Source organism: Bos indicus, chromosome 26 (genome assembly GCF_029378745.1).
Source record: "Bos indicus isolate NIAB-ARS_2022 breed Sahiwal x Tharparkar chromosome 26, NIAB-ARS_B.indTharparkar_mat_pri_1.0, whole genome shotgun sequence".
In the NCBI taxonomy this organism is placed as follows: Eukaryota; Metazoa; Chordata; class Mammalia; order Artiodactyla; family Bovidae; genus Bos; species Bos indicus.
Window position 1 is genome coordinate 9,809,440 of NC_091785.1, and position 17,411 is coordinate 9,826,850.

General features: G+C 40.6%; 1 long non-coding RNA gene across 1 annotated transcript in view; it reads left to right on the forward strand.

The window, feature by feature from the left end:
• Positions 1-486: 486 nt before the first annotated feature.
• Positions 487-17,411, forward strand: part of LOC139179932 (uncharacterized) — a 61,401-nt gene continuing 44,476 nt past the window's right edge. The window contains exon 1 of the long non-coding RNA XR_011564229.1: positions 487-841. This is a non-coding gene — a long non-coding RNA (uncharacterized lncRNA). The remainder of the gene's footprint in view (positions 842-17,411) is intronic.

Here is a 17,411-nt window from a genome sequence, read left to right on the forward strand (position 1 = left end):
GGATCTTCCCAACCCAGGGATCGAACCAAGGTCTCCCGTATTGTGGGCAGATTCTTTACCATCTGAGCCACCAGGGAAGCCTGGTTACACCTTACTTAGGGAGAAAAGATTCCGCTGATTTTTCTAAGTTGGGAATTCCTCACATTGGTCAGAGTGCTGTCCCTTCCATCACCATGTTCCCAGGTCCTTTTGAGAAAAAAGAAAAATAAGCACTAAAAGAGGGAATTTCTCTCTTGTCCCAGATCACTTCTTTAATTGGTTGATTTTAATGTGGCTCCAGAGAACCCAGAGCCTGTGTTAGGTCTTAATGACTAGATCAGCTGTTTGCATGAGCACTTGTCCTAGTTATTTGATACTTTTTGCTGTAGGTCAAAGTGACTAGACATTCTGGTTTTGCAGGAACTGCCCCTAGTGACATGACTCCCAGTGTTTCCTTTTAGCCACTGTATGATGTCATGTGGTCCCTTCGTATTCCCCAACCCTACCCAGACTGAAGACGTGAAGTGATTGCTCTCGCAAAATGTTAATTGGAAGGATTAAATATCATCCTTTTTTTTTCTTCTTTCTTTTTCTTTAAATGGAGGCTGGAATTGAAATGGAGAACGTCCAGGGTAGCTGGTAATTGCAATCTGAAAAAGCTGGAGATTCTGAAAAACTGAACTGCAATGTAATATCTATAGAAGGAGGAGGCACAGATTTGGTTCAACTAGTTTGGAGAGGCAGGCTCAGAGAAGCTCATTAGAGCAAATTGAAAATTAAGAATCAAACCCCCTCAGGAAAGTGAGTCCAAGTCAGTGTTGGAAGAAAATTAATCAGAGGAAAGCCCTCCAATCAAGGCAAAGTAAGTGGCTTGTGGAATAGAGAGTTCCAGTGTTGACACTCACTATGAAGTTTTTTTTTTAATGTGGACCATTCTTTTTTTAATGTGGACCATTTTAAAAGTCTTTATTGAATTTGTTACAATATTGCTTCTGTTTTATGTCTTGGTTTCTTGACTGCAAGGCATGTGGGGTCTTACCTCCCCAACCAGGGATTGAATTCATATCCTCTGCATTGGAGGGCGAAGTCTTAACCACTGGATTGCTGGAGTAGGCCCTACAAAGTTTTGAGTAAACACTCTAATTGGATCTTTGTTGATTATTTTCAGATTCACTTACTGCGTTTAAAATGTGTTATTGGCAATGGAATTCTGACATTCTAGGATTAGGAGGGATGTTGGCATTCACCTAGTCTGACATGCCAATGAGTATATTTTGAAGGCAGGTGTATAAGCCACGTTGTGGCTGTATCTCCATCCATGGTCATTATAAATGAGACCTCAAGCATACTGGAAACTTTGTCCATTTGCAAAATTTAAATTGTTCTTTATTAGGTTGCTTCCCAAAGCATTTTTATATTAGAATATGACAAACTGTGGTAGGGAAAGTTGCTTGCAACTTTATCCTTGGTTTGCCTGTCTGCCTTTGAAATGTTGCAGTTTCAATGGTTCCATTGTGGACAAAGTGAAAACCTACCTTTTTAGAAAATGGGTATTAGGGGTCAGGGGCCTCTGACTTAGCCTGGATATTCACAGTCATCAGAAGCTCACAAAATGTTGAATTAACTGGTAATCACTGAGTAATTTCTGATACACTTTTTTGAGGCTTCATTTTTGATTCTGATATCATAGGAGAAAAGAATCCCAGCCTAATAATAACAATAATGCAAATTATTATTAAGACAGCTAATTTTACTGAGTGCTTATGAGGTACCAAATACTGTTCTAAGCATGTGTGTATATATATGAAATATATATATATATATATATATATATATACACACCCCCTTTGTATATATGTATGTAATTATTCATTTAATACTCATTATGGGTATTGCTTTTCACATATTGTTCAAGAAATTGTTCTCTACCCCAAGGTCACAAAGATCTCTTTTATTTTCTTCTGAAAGCTTATAGTTTTGTCTTTCACATTTAGCTCTATAATCCTCTGGGAGTTGATTTTTTACATATGGCGTGAGTTAGGGGTCCATTGGCAGTTTTTTCCGCAAATACCCAATTGTTGTTCCATTACAACTTGTTAAAAGACCACCCTTTTCCCACTAGTCTGCAGTACCACCTTTCACACATCAGATCTATATATGCATGTGTCTGTTCCTTAATTCTACTGTTTTGTAGTTTTATTTATGTATCCTTGGACCAATATTACACTCTCTTAGTTACTAGTTTTTATAGTTACTACACAGTCTGTAAAATAAGGCTTGGGAACTGGTAGAGTTAATTCTCTCACCTTGTTTTTCTTCCCTAAGAAAAACTAGTTTGGAGAGTTTTTCCTCTAAAAAGTTCCAACTAGTTCTAAAAGTTCTAAAGTTGTAAACTTCCTCTAAAAGTTCTGACTAGTTTTTCCTCTTCTTTTTCCTTTGCATTTCCATATAAACTTCAGAACAAGCTAGTCAAAAAGGACAAGAATAGCTTGTTGAACTTTTGATTGGAATCACAATGACTTTGAAAACAATGTGGGAACTGACATTTTTGCAATAAGTTTTCCCGTTTAAGAACATGGACCATAGCTCTTTTCTTTAATGACTCTCAGTAAAGATTTCTAGTTTTTCCCATAGTAGTCACAGACTTTTTCTAGATTTATTCTTAGGAAATTGATGCTTAATTGTGCTTAGTTTTTGATGTTGTCATACAGGGTGTCCTTAAATCACTTTATTTTCTAGTTTTTATTGGTGGAGTATAAACTACAATTTTTTTTGTGTGTGGATTTCATATCCTACTATTCTTATGATTTAAATGCAGTTTCTTTTAAGTTTTCTATGTTCATAGTAATATCATAAATTGTTTCCAAATTGTGGCTATTGAGAATAATGCTGCAGTGAACATGGGATTGCAAGTATCTCATTGAGATAGTGATTTCGCTTATTTTGGATGTATTTACAGAAATTACTGGATCAAATGGCAGTTCTGTTTTTATTTTTTGAGAACCACTCCCCATACTATTTCCATAATGGCTACATGGACATACACCCTCACAGACTATACAAGGAGAGCTCTGCACTTTGACTTTTAGTGATCTTACCCGCAAATCCACAACTCCAGTATGGATCTATAGCTTTTACTTTAAATTTGGCAAATGCCCTTAGGATTAAGCAGCTTTGAATGTTGAGCTTATCTTTTTGGGTTCTGCCTTATCGTAGATGTTGTCCCAAGAATTCTGTACTGTTTTTGTTTGTTCTTTAATACTTTTAATGGAATGTTTTATTGTAGTATTCTATCCAGTTTTAAAAATTATTCTCAAGAAGAAGATTGTTCTTTTGTAATGATGTTCATCTAGTATTTTTGAACTTTATTTCTTTTCAGCAGTGGAAACATTTATTCAAATTAAGTCTTCAGTCAGTTCAGTTGCTCCGTCACATCCAACTCTTTGCAAGCTGATGGACTGTCACACGCCAGGTTTCCCTGTCCATTAGCGACTCCTGGAGCTTACTCAAACTCATGTCCATCCACTCACTGTTACTCAAACTCATGTCCATCAAGTTGGTGATGCCATTCTACCATCTCATCCTCCGTCGTCCCCTTCTCCTGCCTTCAATCTTTCCCAGCATTAGGGTCTTTTCCAATGAGTCAGTTCTTCACATCAGGTGGCCAAAGTATTGGAGTTTCAGCCTCAGCATCAGTCCTTCCAATGAATATTCAGGACTGATTTCCTTTAGGATGGACTGGTTGGATCTCCTTACTGTCAAGGGACTCTCAAGAGTCTTCTCCAACACCACAGTTCAAAAGCATCAATTCTTTGGTGCTCAGCTTTCTTTATAGTCCAACTCTCACATCCATACATGAATACTGGAAAAACCATATCTTTGAATAGACAGACTTTTGTTGACAAAGTAATGTCTTTGCTTTTTAATATGCTGTCTAGGTGGTCATAATTTTTCTTCCAAGGATCAAGTGTCTTTTACTTTCATGGCTGTGGTCACCATCTGCAGTGATTTTGAAGCCCCCCAAAATAAAGTCTGTCACTGTTTCCATTGTTTTCCCATCTATTTCCCATGAAGTGATGGGACCAGATGCCATGATCTTAGTTCTCTGAATGCTGAGTTTTAAGCCAAATTTTTCACTCACCTCTTTCATTTTCATCAAGAGGCTCTTTAGTCCTTCTTCAAATTCTCCCATAAGGGAGGTGTCATCTGCATATCTGAGGTTATTGATATTTCTCCTGGTAATCTTGATTCCAGCCTGGCTTTTCACGTGATGTACTCTGCATATAAGTTAAATAAGCAGGGTGACAGTATACAGCCTTGACGTACTCCTTTTCCTATTTGGAACCAGTCTATTGTTCCATGTACAGTTCTAACTGCTGCTTCTTGACCTGCATACAGATTTCTCAGGAGGCAGGTCAGGTGGTCTGTTATTCCCATCTCTTTCAGAATTTTCCAGAGTTTGTTGTGATCCACACAGTCAAAGGTTTTGGCATAGTTAATGAAGCAGAAGTAGATGTTTTTCTGGAACTCTCTTGCTTTTTTGAGGATCCCACAGATGTTGGCAATTTGATCTCTGGTTCCTCTGCCTTTTCTAAATCCAGCTTGAATATCTGAATGTTCACAGTTCACATATTGTTGAGGCCTGGCTTGGAGAATTTTGAGCATTACTTTGTTAGTGTATGAGATGAGGGCAATTGTGTGGTAGTTTGAGCATTCTTTGGCATTGCCTTTCTTTGGGATTGGGATGAAAATTGACCTTTTCTAGTCTTGTGGCCATTGCTGAGTTTTCCAAATTTGCTGGCATACTGAGTGCAGTACTTTCACAGCATCATCTTTCAGGATTTGAAATAGCTCCACTGGAATTCCATCACCTCCACTAGTTTGTTTGTGGTGATGCTTTCTAAGGCCCACTTGACTTCACATTCCAGGAAGTCTGGCTCTAGGTGAGTGATCACACTATCTTGATTATCTGGGTCATGAAGATCTTTTTTGTATACTTCTTTTGTGTATTCTTGCCACCTCTTCTTAATATCTTCTACTTCTGTTAGGTCCATATAATTTCTGTCCTTAATTGTGCCCATCTTTGTATGAAATATTCCCTCGGTATCTCTATTTTCTTGAAGAGATCTCTAGTCTTTCCCATTCTATTGTTTTCCTCTATTTCTTTGCATTGATCACTGAGGAAGGCTTTCTTATGTCTACTTGCTATTCTCTGGAACTCTGTGCTCAAATGGGTATATCTTTCCTTTTCTCTTTTCTTTTCTCCTTTGCCTTTAGCTTCTCTTCTTTTCTCAGCTATCTGTAAGGCCTCCTCAGACAACCATTTTGCCTTTTTGCATTTCTTTTTCTTGGGGATGGTCTTGACCCCTCCCTCCTGTACAATGTCATGAATCTCTGTCCATAGTTCTTCAGGCACTCTGTCCATTAGACCTAATCTCTTGAATCTATTTGTCACTCCCACTGTATAATCGTAAGGGATTTGATTTAGGTCATACCTGAATTGTCTAGTAATTTTTCCTATTTTTTTTTCAATTTAAGTCTGAATTCGGCAATAAGGAGCTCATGATCTGAGCCATTGTCAGCTTCCAGTCTTGTTTTTGCTGCCTGTATAGAGCTTTTCAATCTTTGGGTGCAAAGAATGTAATCAATCTGATTTTGGTATTGATCGTCTGGTGATGTCCATGTGTAGAGTCTTCTCTTGCACTGTTAGAAGAGGATGTTTGCTATGGCCAGTGCATTCTCTTGGCAAAACTCTGTTAGCCTTTGACCTGCTTCGTCTTGTACTCCAAGGCCAAATTTGCCTGTTACTCCAGGTATCTCTTGGCTTCCTACTTTTGCATTACAGTCCCTTAGTGAAAAGGACATCTTTTTTGGGTGTTAGTTCTAGAAGGTCTTGTAGATCTTCACAGAACCATTCAACTTCAGCTTCTGCCGCATTACTGGTCAGGGCATAGACTTGGATTACCGTGATATTGAATGGTTTACCTTGGAAATGAACAGAGATCATTCTGTCTTTTTTGAGATTGCATCCAAGTACTGCATTTTGGACTCTTTTGTTGACTATGAGGGCTACTCCATTTCTTCTAAGGGATTCTTACCCACAGTAGTAGATGTAATGGTCATCTGAGCTAAATTCACCCATTCCATTCCATTATTGTTCACTGATTCCTAAAATGTCAATGTTCGCTCTTGTCATCTCCTGTTTGACCACTTCCAATTTGCCTTAATTCAGGGGCTTGACATTCCAGGTTCCTATGCAATACTGTTCTTTACAGTATTGGACTTTACTTCCATCACCAGTCATATCCACAACTGCATGTTGTTTTTGCTTTGGCTCCATCTCTTCATTCTTTCTGGAGTTACTTCTCCACTGATCTCCAGTAGCATATTGGGCACCTACTGACCTGGGGAGTTCCTCTTTTAGTGTCCTGTCTTTTTGCCTTTTCATACTGTTCATGGGGTTGTCAAGCCAAGAATACTGAAGTGGATTGCCATTCCCTTCTCCAGTGGACCATGTTTTGTCAGACCTCTCCACCATGACCTGTCAGTCTTGGGTAGAGAGTTAATTTAAGAGAGTTAAATCAAGTCTTAGGTGATCATAAAACACATAAAACAACCATGGTTGGGACGTCCCTGGTGGTTCAGTGGTTGGGAATCCACCCGCCAATTTTGGGCACGCGGGTTTGATCCCTCATCTGGGAGGATCCCATATGCTGTGGGGTGGCTGGGACATGCACCACAATTACTGAGCTCGAATTCTAGAGCCCATGCTCTGCAACAAGAGCCTGCAATGAGAAGCCTGCATACGGCAACTAGAGAGGAGCCCCCACTTGCTGCAACTAGAGAAAGCCTGGGCACAGCAATGAAGACCCAACACAATCAAAAATAAAAATAAGTAAATAAAATTTTAAAAAGTGCCATGCTTAAAATTACACAGGCATCAGTGGGCCATCCATCTCTTCCAAGAGTCATTTTCCTTCTGGGATTTGGAATTGCTTCCTGCTTCCTATTTCGATCTCGAGTGGTCTATACCTCTTTGTTACAATTATACTCCCACCCTTTCCACATTAATGGCCCTAAACAGCGCCCCTTGTTAATATTAAAACATTAATAAGAAACTGCTAAAGGGAATCAAAAATACTATGACTTATTGAAATTGCCTATTGAATAAATCAATACTGGTGACAATGTCAAATGTTTTCTGCTCCTCAATACAGGGCCCGAGTCTAATGCTCTTCAGTTACTTTGCTATATCTTAGCTTTTGGTCACTTCATATCCTTTTGCTGCTGCGGATCCAATTCATTGCACTTTGCAATCAGAAAGCTGGATTTACACCCTTTGCCAACTATGTGGTCCTTGTCCTCTCTCCCTCTCTTCCTCCCTTTGCCTCTTCTTCTTTTCCTTCTTTCCTTCCCCTCCTTCCTTCCTTTTAGTATGGTAAGACGCTTACTCCTTGGAAGGAAAGTTATGACCAACCTAGATAGCATATTCAAAAGCAGAGACATTACTTTGCCAACAAAGGTTCGTCTAGTCAAGGCTATGGTTTTTCCTGTGGTCATGTATGGATGTGAAAGTTGGACTGTGAAGGAGGGTGAGCACCGAAGAATTGATGCTTTTGAACTGTGGTGTTGGAGAAGACTCTTGAGAGTCCCTTGGACTGCAAGGAGATCCAACTAGTCCATTCTGAAGGAGATCAGCCCTGGGATTTCTTTGGAAGGACTGATGCTAAAGCTGAAACTCCAGTACTTTGGCCACCTCATGTGAAGAATTGACTCATTGGAAAAGACTCTGATGCTGGGAGGGATTGGGGGCAAGAGGAGAAGGGGACGAGAGAGGATGAGATGGCTGGATGGCATCACTGACTTGATGGATGTGAGTCTGAGTGAACTCCGGGAGTTGGTGATGGACAGGGAGGCCTGGCATGCTGCGATTCATGGGGTTGCAAAGAGTCGGACACGACTGAGTGACTGATCTGATCTGATCTGATCTAACAAACTAGTTGTAGACTATGAAAACATCTTAAAAGTCCCCTGAGGTTCTACTCTTAACAAAGCTGGTGAATAAGAATCTTTAGAAAATGGTGAGTTGGCCAAGTGAAACTCTTCCAAGTGATGGAGGCAGAAAGTGGCAGGGAGAAAAACAATGCACACTGGCCCAGTGTCATTGGTGGCCAGGACCTATTTTCAATTACATGAAATCAGAAGCTGATTTACCAGATGTTGTTTCTTTATGAAGTGGGTATACCCTATGCTTTTGCTTTGAAGTTGGGTGGAATTCAGGTGGATGTGTAGGAATCTTCAATAATCCATTAGAACATAGTTTATCCATATTTTCTTCCTCTCAGGCCATTTAGGGAGAAGAGAGCTTTGGTTATTTCTCCTTAAGTGCGGAAGATAAAATGAAACCGACAAAGGCAAACAAGCATCTACAACTGAGTCACTAAAATGACAACTTAGAGTTTAACAAATGGAACAAGCCTTTGCAATGGATTTGAGAATTTGGCTATGGAATTAAGACTGAAGTGTAACTTCACTGTTCACGTGAAACTATCACAACATTGTTAATTGGCTATATACCCCAATACAAAATGTTTTTTAGTGTTAAAAAATAAAACTAAAAATTAAAAAAAAATTTTTTAATTCACACACATTTAAGAAAGAACTAACAAGCATTATGCCTGATACTAATGAATTCATTTATTTATAGGGTACCAGGCACACATTATGTTAAGTGAAAACACAATAAATGAAAAGCATTCCTTGCAAAAAAAAAAAAAGACTGAAGGGTAAGCTGAAGAGTTCCTCTATATATGGAGCAACACTTCTCAGGCTAACTTTTTCATGCCCATACCCCATTAGCAAAGAAGTTATTGGCAAGCTTTATTTTCAAAGTTTGTATTATGAAAGTAATATATTTCATTTTCTAAATAGAACATTGTATTAAATATTGAATGTGCTTTTTCAAAATACCATTCCTTGCCCCCACTCCCATATTGTCCCCTCTACCCATTACTCTGTGCCTGAGGGTCACTGAACAGCACAATTCAACTGCCCTGCTCATGATGCTATGAATCTACTGTCAATTCTGGCAAAATGTCTCAGGGTATTCTTCTTAGGAAGTTTAACAGCAAACTGTGCAATGTTAAATAAAGTAGGGGAAGGTTTGGTAATTCTTTAAAAATAATGCAAATGCAGTGGTTTAAGTTTCTGGACGAGATACTTCTTAAAAATTGTTACTTTGACACAAATTATGTTGTTTGAGATCCATGAGATTCAAATGGGCCATTGATATTATGATTTTGACTAAACAAAATCTTTCATTTACCTCTCCCAAGCCATAGAAAGAAGCTTCTAATTTTCTGTATTATGTCTAGTGGCTAGAAAAACAGAGCATAGGAAAATAAGGGAACAGGATACAGAGGAAAATTTTTCCTTAGTCAAGAAATATGCCAAAACAGGAATTCTTCTCAATTCCTGAGTGCCTCATATAGAGCTGGGTGTGTAGGTGATAATTAGTAAATATGTTTAGACCAGCAATTGAAATTTCCTGTATAGCCATACATATTTAAAACTAGACTTGCTATTTTGTGGAGACGATGTCAGATAAAGTAGCAGAGACACAGAGAAAACTGGAGTAAGTGGATCTTGCCATTAAATGTCATCTTCTGCCTCTTATTATGTGACTTTGGAAAAACTGCCTACCTCCCGAGCCTCAGTTCTATCGTCTGTAAAACAGAAATTATAATCCCTTGCAACATTATTGTTTATAAGGATTAGAAAGCGTGTATGTATAGACAACAAGGATTTGCTGTGTGGCACAGGCAACTGTGTTCAACATCTTGTAATAACTCATGATGGAAAAGAATATAAAAGGATATCTATATCTATGTGAATCTCTTTGCTGTATATCTGAAACTACCATAATAGTATAGATCAGCTATACTTCAATAAAAAATAATAAATAAAAGTTAAAAAGAAATAGTATATATAAAGTGCTCACACATACTTGTTCCTCATTCAGTGGCAGGCACTATTATTACTGGTTAAAAAAAAAAGAACAACAATATTAACTTCAAAATTCTTTTATCAGGGAAAATCTTCCTTAAGCTAACTCCCTTCTAAATCCCTGTAGCTGAGCCTGGCCTCATCCCAAGTTTCAGAAACATGTAGCCTTGGCGTGAACTCTGCACCCAGTCCCTTTTCTGTAATCCCCAAAGACCCCAAGTTCATCTGACCCCAAAGTGCCTTAGTCAAAGGGGAATTAATGGGACATTTTGCCAAAAACTCTGAATGGAGATCTTCCAAGGACAGAACATTCTGGAACCCACAGTGCTTTATATCCTCTTCTCACATTCTCACAGTGGCTGGGTTCAAAGCAAAGCTGGAGGGAAAGCTGTCTGAGATCTGGACCCAAAAAAAGCCAAGAGTGGTTTTTTTTTTTGAATCTGTGTGTTGTAAACAGTATGTACCGGCATCATATTTAGATTCCTTTTGGCAAATTAGCTGGTCTCATTAGCAATAAAGTTAATTTTTAAAAAAATGAAACAACTTTTAGCAGCTGAAAAGTAATTCTTTGAAAAAAATTCACTAATTATTTTAATATTCCTTTTTAATGTTATTATATTAATTTTATATGCTGTGGCTCAAGTGAGAGTAGTTGTACCATTGAAAATTTGATCATCTTATTTGCAAATACAATTTTTAAAAACATTGAGAGTCATATAATTGCTAAAAGTATTTTCTTGTAAATTCCCTGGCTGTGTGGGGGGGAATGTTTTCTTAAATTGTGTTAGAAGCCAAGTGCTTTCTTTTATTCATCTTTGCATCAGCAGAACCTATTTAGCATAGTGACTGATACATAAAAGGTCATAAATAAAAGTTTGTTGGTTAAGTGGAGAAATAGATGAATAAAGTTTGTTTCTAGCATGAAGTGGTGGAGAGAGCACTTCACAGAAACCCAGAAAACCTCCATTTGGCCGTGGCTTTATCACTGATTCACTGTGTAACTTAGACAAGTGACTTAATTTCTCTGAGGCAGACTCTTCTGATGATGAGGACAAAGCAATATAATACTACTGATCTCGTAGGGATGTTCGGCTGGCCTCATAAGACTGGCAAGCCTTATATGCAGATGAAATAATGAATATGCTTTATAAACAGGAATGCATGATACAAATGACGATTAAATATATATATATATATAAAACTCTGCCACTTCTTAAGTTCTTAATCAAATTACCACTAGTTTCTGAGAAGCCAATCAAGTTGGGAATAGCTGATGTTCTCACTTAGGCTGTGCTGTATAATGACATAAATAATAGTAATAATGACAATGATTGTCATTAATTGAGCAGTTATTATAAGCCAAGTCTTGTGCTAGACATGGCACATTATTTGTAATCTTCACAACAGCTCTATAAGACAGAAGTTACTATTACTTTTATTTTACAGACAAGAAAATGGGAACTCAAGTCATATCCTTTACTTGATCTGTTTGACACCAATGTTCATACCCTTTCCACTAGACCGTGATGCCCTTTACAAAAGGTTTTACAAGGTTTTCAGCTCCACTGTGATAACAGGTTCCTTAACGTAGCAGATTTCATTGAATCCTCACCACAACCAACGAGGTGTGGTATTATTATGTTGTATCCATTCTAGAGATGACAAAACTGAGTCCTAGAAAGGCTAGGGAACCAGATCTGTCTGATTCCAAAGCATGGCTCTAGACTTTGTAATATTGTGTGTGTGTGATTATGCAGAAACAGTGGGATACACCTAATTTGCTATTGTCTGAAAGGCAAGAATGCAGTCGTAATATCTAATAGTCCTTCCGTATCAAGTGACCTTTGCCTTTGTAGAAACAAGTTGAAGATCGCCTGGGCTCAGGGCTAACCTTTATGTACAAGGCAGAAAAGGAGCTGAAAGTAATCTCAGTGGAGTTCGTGGAAATTTTTGCCTGCCAAATTTTGTGCAGTCATTCCGATTGGGGGAAATGCTCCTGCTATGAGTCTTATTACCCCAGGAGCCTCAGAGTTCACACCCAGACTCGACGGCTGCTAGGAGGCAGGGTGGGACCCAAATCCTGTAGATCCCAAGCTCCCAGTAGAGTCATTCATTCGGAGAACAGGGATCATGGGAACAAATGGGCTTGTGTGAGTGTGGCTCTTTCCTTTTGGCACTGGTGTCTGGCATTCCGTGGATGCAGCAGCAGAAGTGACAGCTCCCTAGGGCGCTTCAATTCCTGATGTGTGAGAGGCTTTGGTGCTGGTGGAAGGGCCCTGCGATGGGGACTGAGTGGGGACTTTCTGCCTTTGAGATCTTGGGTTTTCTCATGCTGGTCTTGGGCATTGCTATTGGATGCCTAAACTGCTTTTCATAAAATAAAATTCAAAATATCCTCCTCCTAATTAAATGAGCCTGGGTGGATTCTGTTTCTGGCAAATAAAACTCGTGCCAGATTCAGTAGTCAGGAAATTTAATGAGTAGGAGGGCTTGGCCGTCTCAGAAGACTTTGCTTGCTGCTGTGCTCTGAGCGGAAGGTCACGTCTGTCCTTTCCACTGTCCAGTGGCGCCGAGTAAGCGGGGCTCCAGCCCTGGATTTCTCAATGCTTCTAATGCTGTGATGTGCTGGAGCCTGCTTGTACTGGCTTCTGAAAGTTGAGTGTTACATTTTCAGGAATTTTATGAGTCTGTTGACAACTCTGATAGCTTGAAATCAACTATGTTGGGAGTATTTATATCGCAGAAACTTGCAAATGCTACAAATCAGGCCTCCCCCACTTCCCAGTCTGTTAAACATTTGCCAGCCTATCACTGCCCTGATATCGGATAATTCTGTACTCTTTGCTGCAAGATCGTTTATGAAATGTTCTGCTAAGCCTCATTCAATGTCAACAACTTTCTAAGACTTTTACTAGGAATCCATCTCAAATCACAACACAAGACTTGTAAGAACTTTGCCAGCGTTGTTTCCTAAACCCAGAGAACTCTTCCATTGCTCTTCTGCCCAGCAAACTTCAAGATCTAGAACCAATTAATCACCTTCCTTAGGTCTTAACTGACTCCTCCAACAAAATCAATTATGCCTTCTTCTGAGTGCCTCTCCCACCTTTAGCATTTGGCTCATGAATGCACTCTCGTCATTATTGTTCTTAAAACATTACACAGTGCTCACACATGTCACACTCTTTTCTAAGGCATTCTAGTGCCTAAGATATATTTGCTTACTATGTTCGTATTTACTGCCCAACAAGGGAGGTACAATTATTTGCACCTATTTTATAGGTGAAAAAACAGAGGCACAGAGAGTTAGGTACCTTGTCCAGGGCCACACGTGTTAGCATTTACACAGCCTGACTTAGGATCTGTGTTCTTGTTTTTATGTAGCTGCCTCCCTAGAGATTGTAAAAATTCACTGTTTGCCTTTTTGTTTTTGTGTGTTTCGAGGGCAAGATCTTGGGGAACCACACCTCCCAGCGTAGCAAGTGTCAGCATGTAATGTGCACTCAACTTATATGCCTTCGTAGTTTCTCAGCCCCTTCCTCATTTTGGAGATTCTTACACAGAAGCACAATTCAAAAGAGGGATAGGGATAGAGCTGCTCATGGGAAAGTCCTCACGGCCTTTACCGTGCTTCTTGAGGCAGCCCCTCTGGCATTGCCGTGGACCTTTAGGCTCTGGCCACGTCGTTTTGTGTATTACTGAATTGGACCACTCATCCTAAGTTTCCATTTAGAAAGTAAGATCTCAGTTTCTCTGATGATAGTGCTGAAGTTTTAGTGCTGTTACTGCTAGTATTAGGGCTGTGATCTAGGGAGGGGTGGGACCAGCAAAGAACAGAGAGGGAAATCCATTTAATAACAAAGAGATGCTCACTTCAAGGATAACCAGTCACTTTCGATAGTGGAAGATACCTTCAGGAACATTAGGGTGGGAGAAGGGGAGACTGAGCTAAGATTTGGAAGGATGGAACTCTGCTCGCTAGGAACATTGTATTTGCTGGGCTGCAGGCGAGCGCCTCCCTCCCCTCCTACCCCAGCAATGGGCTATCTCCAGTTAGGCCTTTTCAGTTGCAGTTTTCTCCACCTGAACTACTCCTCTGGCCGGGACACTCTGCTCATCATTCCTGATCCCATGCAAATGTCATTGCCTTGGGGAAGTCTTCTCTTTCTCCCTATGCCGCATCTACTGTGTAGATTATCGGGAGCTTTGTGGAATTCATCAAAGCCTCTGGGACTAAGGCTGATACAGTCAGCACTCAGTAATTGCTTGCTGAATACAAGACTTAAGAAAAAGATTGAGGAGGCTCTTCCTGTAATGGCCTCAAAGAAACCATTCCGTTCTTTGCTTGAGTAATTGCCTCAATTCTTCACCTGGTTATGGCCTTCAGTATAAGGGCACATGTGTTGCTTTCAGAACTTGCTTTTACCTCCCATCACTTTTTTTTTTCCCTTCTGGCAGAAGATTATTAGGATTGTGAAAGTTGAAGTCCAGCTTGACTCCAGTGGTGGCTGTGTGAAGTGTGGTCCTGTGTTGGGGGTGGTGGTATTAACTGTCTTCCCTCGGTGTCCTACTTTTCCAGGCACAGCTCTGTATATCCCATGGTGGTTTCTTTGTTTCTAGTATAGGGTGGCGTTTGTCATCCAGGAAGCTGTGGAGAAGAGCCTATACCCTAGAATGCACCAAACCCAAGTGAAGCATGCCAAGGGGCAACCAGTGATAGCCCCAGGAGCTAAGTTCGGGTCAATTTGGTCTGTAATTAGGCCAAGTTATTTCCTAATTCCACCTCTAGGGTGTTTCTAGGGAACAGGATTTGCCTCCCATGGCTGGGATGCGCAGTCTCTGTTCTTCCTGGACAGCCCTGGAGTGAAGACTCTGAAGGAGAGGAGGATGGACGCAGCCTCTACAAGCGCTCGGCTCACTGTTTAGACTCAGTAATAGCAACCACATGGTGCTGCCAAGGCCCTGCCGTGCCTGGAGGGCTTGGTTCCTGTTCTTATCCGGCTAGATCTCTGACTATAGCCAGGCTGAAAGTGACATGGCTTGCTCAGTAACACTCAATATCCTCTTACGGGATTCTCTGACTCAGAACTCACAGACAGGATGTGAGCTCAGCTTCTCGCATACCTTCACACACATGGGCACGGTCCTGTGTTTCCTCCAGTGTTAATTGGGGTGGGAAGAAATGCTAAACATGTGTGTGGGGGAGAAGGAAAGGAATTTCTTGGGGAGACTCTTTGAAGAGACACTTGGCGGGCTACAGAGGAGGATGGCTTTTCCTTCCTGAATTTTTGCCCTATTGTCCAGCTCTCAGCATTAAACCCAGGAGTGACTACCCAGTAGGCACAAAGCTGATCTCCTTTTCTTCAGTCTCTCAACTTCTTGTCCAGACAGAGAGGCCAGAGTCACTGTACTTAAGCAATGCCCCATCATATCCAGCTGTTTCTATCAAACCAAGTCTCTCCTGTCCATTCTGGTCAACAAAGTGGTCCATCGACTTAACCCAGTATTCCCGTCTTCCCTACCTCTTATCGTTCTTTCCTTTAGCTTCTATGCTGCCAGCTGGTCAGTTTCCTTCTAGTTTATCCCATATTTCCTGTTGGTTCTTCCAACTTAGTGTTGACGTTTATCCTTACTGGAAAGCCCAACTGCTTCAAAACAACCTCAAAATACCACTATCATGACCATCAGCATGACCCTTATCATCTATTAGCCCATCGTTTACACCAGGCTCTGTGCTAGGGCTTTCCATGAATTAATCCATTTAATTCTCATGATAATCCTATGAGGTGGGTACTATTTTACCCCCACTTTACAAAGGAGAAAACTGAGGATCAAAGAGATTGAGCGACTTGTGAAGGGCCTCAAGGGTATTAAGCTTATACCAGATCAAGGATTTGATCCTAGATCTATCTGATATCAAAGCCAGAACTTTAAAAAAAATTTGTAATTATTTTGTCTGTGCTGGGGTCTGTGTCTGTCTTGGTTGCTGTGCTGGGGTTACTCCCCAGTTGTGGAGCATGGGCTTCTCATTGTGATGGCTTCTCTTTTGTGGAGCCCAGGCTCTAGGGCATGGGCTCAGTAGCTGTGGCACCTGGGCTTAGCTCCACCAAGGCATATAGAATCTTCCCGGGCCAGGGATCAAACCTGTGTCCCCTGAATTAGCAGGTGGATTCTTAAGCACTGGACCACCAGGGATGTTCAAAGTCAGAGCTCTTAATCATGATAACATATAGCCTCCTGTTGACCCCAGGCTTTCTTACCTTGAATTCAATCAGAGTTCACATATGTAGTTTAGGGTCCGTCCTTGGGCATTTGGGTATTGAATGCAAGTGGGAATTCTTATTAGATCAGATGATTCAACACCTTTTTAGTAATTGAGAAAACTGAGTACAAGAGGGGCAGAAAAACTTGCCGAAGACTCTGAAGTAGGTTAATGGAGGAACCAGAACCCGGTCCCAGGTCTTCTGACTGAGGCACACCCAGTGCCATTTCCAGCACAGGACACGGCATCCATTTGTGTTCTTGAAAGTTTGTTCTCCATAAGCTTCAAAATTATTAATCTTCTCCACTCAGTTCAAGTACTAGTTAATTAAGGATCAAAGTCATATCTCACACTTTAAAAATATATTCCCAGTCTTACGTAAGATATGGAACCAAAGTGGTTTACATCGTGGTCCCTGAATGGAAAATTCAGAAGATGCTGGCAGTGCCTGGCACTTAGTCTACTCAGTAAGTGCTTTTCAAGTGAATGAGTGGATGAATGAAATGGTGTCAGGAAGACTAGAGTTGAATTTGAGCTGGGGGGTGTTTCCAGGAATATGCATGAAGTTTTGCAACAAAGGAAAAACACCCAGCTTTGAATGCTGCTGACAAGCTGGTCTTTAAAGAAAATTACAACACATATGTATGGAGAGATGAGTCACTGGAAAAGAGTTATTGAACCTGACGGGCATGGTGAAGAGAACAGAAGTGGTCTCTGACTGCTCAAGAAATATGCTGAACATCTGCTCGGCATCAACCGGACCATCTCTGCCTTCTGGCTGATGGGATGTGCCCCTGCGTCGAGCGGCGGCCTCTCGCGTTTGGCATTGTCATTCGAGCTCCGAAAAATGTGGTTACTTCAGAGGGTAAAGTGCCAGGAGTTTCAGGCATGCTCCTGTACAGTATTCCCTGGCTCAGTGCTCTTCAAACTTTAATGAGCATATGAGTCACTTGAGCATCTTTTCAAAGGGCTGATTCTAATTTAATAGGTCTTGGGTGGAGTTTAAGATTCTGTATTTCTTACACGCTACCAGGTAACGCTGATGCTGCTGATCTGAACGATACTTTGAGTAACAGAGTTCTAGGTGCTGCTCCATGGAAAAATACTAGAGAAGGCAACAGTTCAAAGTAGTTCTCCAGAGTTGTAAACACAGTGGGGGAAGGAG